This window comes from Cornus florida, unplaced genomic scaffold (assembly GCF_030987335.1).
Source record: "Cornus florida cultivar Cherokee Brave unplaced genomic scaffold, ASM3098733v1 CherokeeBrave_3.0.0_Hap2_Chr08, whole genome shotgun sequence".
Classification (NCBI taxonomy): Eukaryota; Viridiplantae; Streptophyta; class Magnoliopsida; order Cornales; family Cornaceae; genus Cornus; species Cornus florida.
In genome coordinates this window covers 87,809,841-87,818,503 of record NW_026775578.1, presented here as the reverse complement: position 1 = coordinate 87,818,503, position 8,663 = coordinate 87,809,841, and the positions used below count along the sequence as shown (strand labels likewise).

Below are 8,663 nucleotides of genomic sequence, written 5' to 3'. Positions count from 1 at the left end.
ACACCTCCAACCACTTCATAAAGAAGGAAGATGGCATTGAGGAAACCAATGTGCAAGTGGCTGAAATTGAGCCATTTCCGAGTGCAATCTGCCTGATTTTCGAGCACTCGAAAAGTGGTCTCGAGCACTCTAAATTAGTGCAATGTGCAATGTGCAACATGCTCTTCTTGCTCAGCGCTGACCTACTTTGGTAAAACTGCTATAACTTTGTGCCCCGAACTCCGAATGATGATCTGTTTGAAGATTTGGAGAGGTGATTCAGTGCTTTAAAAACTTCATGTTTTCATGAAGACCTAATTCTCAAGTATGGTTGGTCGAAAATGGGGAGAAAGGCAGTACTTCAGTGCTGCCAGGCAGTTCTGCGCACCTCTGTTAAGAAGATCATAACTCTCTGCTCCGAACTCCGAATGATGAACCGCTTGAAGATTTAGAAATCTGATTCAGAGATCTAAATCTTTCATGTTATGATGGAAGTCCAGTTCTTGAGTTTGTTAGGTCGAAAATGGTGACAAAAGTCCGGATCACTGCTGCCAGAAACTCAGAAATGGCATCCTTTTTGTTCAAAATTCCACAAGGCATCATTTTTGCTTCCTTTTTGCACTTTAACCTGAAAATGCATAAAAACATGCAAATGGAGTTAATCTACATAAAATAATCAATTAATGGACTTTATTAATGTAATTTAGGGCGCTTGAATATACAGTATTCAGCGCTTATCAGGTACCTAGTATGTCACTAGATATTTTTAATGTAAAAAGATTGAATCTTTGAATGAAAATGAGAGTTTTGAGATTAACTTATTCGAGTTACCTATGAACTCGCGAAGCGTGTTTTAATGACTAAAGATTAAATCTTTGAATGAAAATACCTAAATAATGGAACCTATTATGTGACTAGACCCTTTTATTGTATAAAGATTGAATCTTTGAAAGAAAATGAGAGTTTTGAGTGAAACTTAATCGAATTCCCTTTGACGTCCCGAAGAGTGTTTTAATGAGTAAAAATTGAATCTTTGAATGAAAATACCTCAATAAAGGTACCTATAATATTACTAGACCTTTTTAATGCATAAACGTTGAATCTTTGAAAGAAAATAAGAGTATTGATTTAAACTTATTCGAGTTACCTATGAAGTGGCGAAGAGTGTTTTAATGAGTAAATAACGAATCTTTGATTGAAAATATCTCAATAAAAGTACCTTTTATGTCAGTAAACCTTTTTAATGTATATAGATTGAATCTTTGAAATAAAATAAGAGTTTTAATTTAAAATTATTCGTGTTACCTATGAAGTCGCGAAGAGTGATTTAATGAGTATATCTTGAATCTCTAAATGAAAGTACCTCAATAAAGGTACCTTTTATGTCACTAGACCTGTTAATTGTATATGGATTGAATCTTTGAAAGAAAATGAGGATTTTAAGTTAAATTATTCGAGTTCCCTTTGACGTTCTTTCGAGTGTTTCACAAAGTAAAGATTGAATCTTTGAATAAAATACCTTAATAAAGGTACCTATTATGTCACTAAACCTTTTTAATGTACAAAGATTGAATCTTTGAAAGAAAATGAGAGTTTTTAATTAAACTTATTTGTATTTCCTATAAAGTCATGAAAAGTGTTTTAATAAGTAATGATCGAATCTTTGAATGAAAATACCTCAATAAAGGCACCTAGTATGTCACTAGACCTTTTAATGTAAAAATACTGAATCTTTGAAAGAAAATGAGAGTTTTGAAATTAATTTAAAACATATTCGAGTTACCTATGAAGTCGCGAAACGTGTTTTAATGACTAAAAATTAAATCTTTGAATAAAAATATCTCAATAAAGGAACCTATTATGTGACTAGACCTTATTAATGTATAAAGATTGAATCTTTGAATGAAAATGAGAGTTTTGAGTGAAACTTATTCGAGTTCCCTTTGACGTCCCGAAAAGTGTTTTAATGAGTAAAACTTAAATATTTGAATGAAAATACCTCAATGAAGGTACCTATTATGTTACTAGACCTTTTTAATGTATAAACGTTGAATCTTTGAAAGAAAATAAGAGTATTGATTCAAACTTATTCGAGTTACCTATGAAGTGGCGAAGAGTGTTTTAATAAGTAAAGATCGAATGTTTGACTGAAAATATCTCAATAAAAGAACCTTTTGTGTCACAAAACCTTTTTAATGTTTATAGATTGAATCTTTGACACAAAACAAGAGTTTCAATTTTAAATTATTCGTGTTACCTATGAAGTCGCGAGAGTGATTTAATGAGTATATATTGAATCTTTAAATAAAAGTACCTAAATAAAAGTACCTTTTATGTCACTAGACCTTTTCAATGTATAAAGATTGAATCTTTGAAAGAAAATGAGGCTTCTGAGTTAAACTTACTCGAGTTCCCTTTGACGTCCCGTAGAGTGTTTTACAGAGTAAAGATTAAATCTTTGAATGAATACCTCAATAAAGGTACCTATTATGACACTAGATCTTTTTAATGTAAAAAAATTGATTCTTTAAAAGAAAATGAAAGTTTTGAGATTGACTTATTCGAGTTACCTATGAAGTCGCAAAGCGTGTTTTAATGACTAAAGATTAAATCTTTGAATGAAAATACCTCAATAAAGGAACCTATTATGTGACTAGACCTTTTTAATGTATACAAATTGAATCTTTGAAAGAAAATGAGAGTTTTGAGTGAAACTTATTCGAGTTCCCTTTGACATCCCGAAAAGTGTTTTAATGAGTAAAAATTGAATCTTTGAATGAAAATACCTCAATAACGGTACCTATTATGTTACCAGATGTTTTTAATGTATAAACGTTGAATCTTATAAAGCAAATAAGAGTATTGATTTAAACTTATTTGAGTTACCAATGAAGTGGCGAAGAGTGTTTTAATGAGTAAAGATCGAATCTTTGTTTGAAAATATCTCAATAAAAGTGCCTTTTATGTCACTAAACCTTTTTAATGTATATAGATTGAACTTTGAAACAAAACAAGAGTTTTAATTTAAAATTATTCGTGTTACCTATAAAGTCACGAAGAGTGTTTTAATGAGTATATGTCGAATCTTTAAATGAAAGTACCTCAATAAAGGTACCTTTTATGTCACTAGACCTTTTCAATTTATAAAGATTGAATCTTAGAAAGAAAATAAGGTTTTTGAGTTAAACTTATTCGAGTTTCCTTTGACGTCCCGTAGAGTGTTTTATAGAGTAAAGATTGAATCTTTGAATGAAAATATCTCAATAAAGGTACCTAGTATGTCACTAGACCTTTTTAATGTAAAAAGATTGAATCTTTGAAAGAAAATAAGAGTTTTGAGATTAACTTATTCGAGTTACATATGAAGTCGCGAAGCGTGTTTTAAAGACTAAAGATTAAATTTTTGAACGAAAATACCTCAAAAAAGGAATCTATTATGTGACTAGACCTTTCTAATGTATAAAGATTGAATCTTTGAAAGAAAATGAAAGTTTTGAGTAAAACTTATTCGAGTTCTCTTTGACGTCCCGAAGAGTGTTTTAATGAGTAAAAATTGAATCTTTGAATGAAAATACCTCAATAAAGGTAACTATTACGTTACTAGACATTTTTAATGTATAAACGTTGAATCTTTGAAAGAAAATAAGAGTATTGATTTAAACTTATTCGAGTTAACTATGAAGTGGCGAAGAGTGTTTTAATTAGTAAAGATCGAATCTTTGATTGAAAATATCTCAATAAAAGTACCTTTTATGTAACTAAACATTTTTAGTGTATATGGATTGAATCTTTGAAACAAAATAACAGTTTTAATTTATAATTATTCATGTTACCTGTGAAGTTGCGTAGAGTGTTTTAATGAGTATATGTTGAATCTTTAAATGAAAGAACCTCAATAAAGGTACCTTTTATGTCACTAGACCTTTTCAATGTATAAAGATTGAATCTTTGAAAGAAAATGAGGTTTTTGAGTTAAACTTATTCGAGTTCCCTTTGGCGTCCCGTAGAGTGTTTTACAGAGTAAAGATTGAATATTTGAATAAAAATACCTCAATAAAGGTACCTAGTATGTCACTACACCTTTTTAACGTAAAAAGATTGAATCTTTGAAAGAAAATGAGAGTTTTGAGGTTAACTTATTCGAGTTACCTATGAAGTCGCGAAGCGTGTTTTAATGACTAAAGATTAAATCTTTGAATGAAAATACCTAAATAAAGGAACCTATTATGTGACTAGACCCTTTCAATGTATAAAGATCGAATCTTTGAAAGAAAATGAGAGTTTTGAGTGAAACTTATTCAAGTTCCTTTTGACGTCCCGAAGAGTGTTTTAATGAGTAAAAATTGAATCTTTGAATGAAAATACTTCAATAAAGGTACCTATTATGTTACTAAACCTTTTTAATGTATAAATGTTGAATCTTTGAAAGAAAATAAGAGTATTGATTCAAACTTATTCGAGTTACCTATGAAGTGGTGAAGAGTGTTTTAATAAGTAAAGATCGAATGTTTGACTGAAAATATCTCAATAAAAGTACCTTTTGTGTCACAAAACCTTTTTAATGTTTATAGATTGAATCTTTGACACAAAACAAGAGTTTCAATTTTAAATTATTCGTGTTACCTATGAAGTCGCGAAGAGTGATTTAATGAGTATATATTGAATCTTTAAATAAAAGTACCTAAATAAAAGTACCTTTTATGTCACTAGACCTTTTCAATGTATAAAGATTGAATCTTTGAAAGAAAATGAGGTTTCTGAGTTAAACTTACTCGAGTTCCCTCTAACGTCCCGTAGAGTGTTTTAAAGAGTAAATATTGAATGTTTGAATGAAAATACCTCAATAAAGTACCTAGTATGTCACTAGACCTTTTTAATGTAAAAAGATTTATATTTGAAAGAAAATGAGAGTTTTGAGATTAACTTATTCGAGTTACCTATGAAGTCGGGAAGCGTATTTTATTGACTAAATATTAGATTTTTGAATGAAAATACCTCAACAAAGGAACCTATTCTGTGACTAGGACATTTTAATGTATAAAGATTGAATCTTTGAAAGAAAATGAGAGTTTTGAGTGAAACTTACGCGAGTTCCCTTTGACGTCCCGAAGAGTGTTTTAATAAGTAAAAATTGAATCTTTGAATGAACGTACCTCCATAAAGGTAACTAATATGTTACTAGACATTTCTAATATATAAACGTTGAATCTTTGAAAAAAAACATAAGAGTATTGAGTTAAACTTATTCGAGTTACCTATGAAGTGGCGAAGAGTGTTTTAATGAGTAAAGATTGAATTTTTGATTGAAAATATCTCAATAAAAGTACCTTTTATGTCACTAAATCTTTTTAATCTATAAAGATTGAATCTTTGAAAGAAAATGAGAGTTTTGAGTGAAACTTATTCGAGTTCTCTTTGACGTACCGAAGAGTGTTTTAATGAGTAAAAATTGAATCTTTGAATGAAAATATCTCAATAAAGGTACCTATTATGCTACTAGACATTTTTAATATATAAACGTTGAATCTTTGAAAGAAAATAAGAGTATTGATTTAAACTTATTAGAGTTACCTATGAAGTGGCGAATAATGTTTTAATGTGTAAAGATTGAATCTTTGATTGAAAATATCTCAATAAAAATACCTTTTATGTCACTAAACCTTTTTAATGTATATAGATTGAATCTTTGAAACAAAACAAGAGTTTTAATTTAAAACTATTCGTGTTAAATTTGAAATCGCGAAGAGTGTTTTAATGAGTATATGTTGAATCTTTAAATGAAAGTATCTCAATAAAGGTACATTTTATGTCACTAGACATTTTCAATGTATAAGGATTGAATCTTTGAAAGAAAATAAGATTTTTGAGTTAAACTTATTCGAGTTCCGTTTATCGTCTCGTAGAGTGTTTTACAGAGTAAGATTGAATCTTTGAATGAAAATATCTTAATAAAGGTAACTAGTACGTCGCTAAACCTTTTTAATGTATTAAGACTGAATCCATGATAGAAAATTAGAGTTTTGAGTTAAACTTATTTATATTTCCTATAAAGTCGTGAAGAGTGTTTTAATAAGTAATGATTGAATCTTTGAATGAAAATATTTCATTAAAGGTACCTTTTATGTCACTAGACCTTTTTAATTTATAAAGATTGAATCTTTGAAAGAAAATGAGGTTTTTGAGTTAAACTTATTCGAGTTCCCTTTGACGTCCCGAAGAGTGTTTTACAGAGTAAAGTTTGAAACTTTGTATGAAAATACCTCAATAAAGGTACCTAGCATATCACTAGACATTTTTAATGTAAAAAGATTAAATCTTTGAAAGAAAATGAGAGTTTTCATATTAACTTATTCGAGTTACCTATGAAGTCGCGAAGCGTGTTTTAATGACTAAAGATTAAATCTTTGAATTAAAATACCTCAATAAAGGTATGTAACTAGACCTTTTTAATGCACAAAGATTGAATCTTTGAAAGAAAGTGAGACTTTTGAGTGAAATTTGTTCGAATTCCCTTTGACATCCCAAAGAGTGTTTTAATGAGTAAAAATTGGATCTTTGAATGAAAATACCTAAATAAAGGTACCTGTTATGTTACTAGACTTTTTTATTGTATAAACGTTGAATCTTTGAAAGAAAATAAGAGTATTGATTTAAACTTGTTCGAGTTACCTATGAAGTGGCGAAGAGTGTTTTATTGAGTAAAGATCGAATCTTTGATTGAAAATATCTCAATAAAAGTACCTTTTATGTCACTAAACCTTTTTAATCTATAAAGATTGAATCTTTGAAACAAAACAAGAGTTTTAATTTAAAATTATTCGTGTTACCTATGAAGTCGCGAATAGTGTTTTAATGAGTATATGTTCAATCTTTAAATGAAAGTACCTCAATAAAGGTACCTTTCATGTCACTACACCTTTTCAATGTATAAAGATTGAATCTTTGAAAGAAAATGAGGTTTTTGAGTTAAACTTATTCGGGTTCCCTTTGACGTCCCATAGAGTGTTTTACAGAGTAAAGATTGAATCATTGATTGAAAATACCTCAATAAAGGTACCTAGTATGTCACTAGACCTTTTTAATGTAAAAAGATTGAATTGTTGAAAGAAAATGAGAGTTTTGAGATTAATTTATTCGAGTTACCTATGAAGTCGCGAAGCGTATTTTAATGACTAAAGATTAAATCTTTGAATGAAAATACCTAAATAATGGAACCTATTATGTGACTAGACTCTTTTAATGTATAAAGATTGAATCTTTGAAGGAAAATGAGAGTTTTGAGTGAAACTTAATCGAGTTCCCTTTGACGTCCCAAAGAGTGTTTTAATGAGTAAAAATTGAATCTTTGAATGAAAATACCTCAATAAAGGTACTTATAATATTACTAGACCTTTGTAATGTATAAACGTTGAATCTTTGAAAGAAAATAAGAGTATTGATTTAAACTTATTCGAGTTACCTGTCGCGCCCCAAATTTTTTCTAAATAAATTCCTCGATTTATTAAATCAAAATTCTTCAATATACACCCAGGATCTCAAATAAATGAAATACTCTTTATTGATACGCAATCAAATTTCCTCAATATTAAGATACAACATCTCAAATTAAATTAAATTGACACTAAATCAATTTCCTCAGATAAAAACATAAAAATCTCTAAATAAAGTAATTTAATTCCTCAACTCCTATTCTTCCACCTAATCCCGAAACTAGCAATCCAAGCTTATCCTCGGTACCTGAAACTGTAAGGGGTGAGATGGGGAACGTCCCAGTAGGAAAAACCATAACAAGAATCTCAAAGAGTTTTTATGAAAATTAATTTCACAAATTATAAATATATTTTTGAACAAAAATATATATATATATATGCAATTTAACAAAACAGCATTAACAAAATATTTAAGATAAAATCACCCACGCAATTCAAGGTATAAAGAACCCTACACTGCAAAATAGATAAATCAACTCTGGATTATCAAGGCCACAATTCTCGGCATCCTCTGAGTCTCGGCCGTCTTTCTGTATCCTCACACTCTCTTTGTATTTCCTCTATATTTCTCTATTTGTCTTCTCAAATTAACTCACCCATGAGGCACAAATTCCAAACTATATAATGGCTTTCCACCGACAAAAAAAAAAAAATCTCAATACAGCTCACCATGAAATAAAATATCAAAACAATGATTAAATGCCATGGGCCCGCCACCAATTTTCTCCTTTTCTTACTTTTCCTTATTCTTTCATTACCCATACAATCAATTGTACACCAAACAGCCCACGAAGTCAAAGAAATGAATTGCCAAACAAAAAAATCTCTTAATGGCCCGCCACCTCATCACCATTTTCCATCTCAATGCCCTTTCTTTCAATCTCGCTGGCAGCACTATGTTGCCCCAAAATATATATATATATATATATATATATATATGCAACAAATTAAAACATAAATCAAGTGGTGGACCCCATAAATTATCATTACAATTTTCCTTTCTCTATTCCTTCATTTCGCTGCTGCACCTCTCCTTTTCAATTTTCGGCACCTGGCCTTGTCCTTTTACTAGGTACACAATATATATATAAATCATATATATATATATAACACTAAATCAAAACTCATTTCTCTTCCCACTCCATTTCGCTGGCAGCCCACCATTTTCCAATAGACACAAAAAAAAAAAAAATA

The 8,663-nt window shown here is 29.6% G+C and overlaps 1 long non-coding RNA gene across 1 annotated transcript; it reads right to left on the bottom strand.

Annotated features, from left to right (window-relative positions):
• Window positions 1–7,514: 7,514 nt before the first annotated feature.
• LOC132268711 (uncharacterized) lies at window positions 7,515–8,308 on the bottom strand. The gene is made up of 2 exons (XR_009469348.1): window positions 7,925–8,308; window positions 7,515–7,722 (listed from the first exon to the last, which is right to left on the bottom strand). It is a non-coding gene; the product is annotated as an uncharacterized LOC132268711 (long non-coding RNA).
• Between the last annotated feature and the right edge of the window lie 355 nt (window positions 8,309–8,663).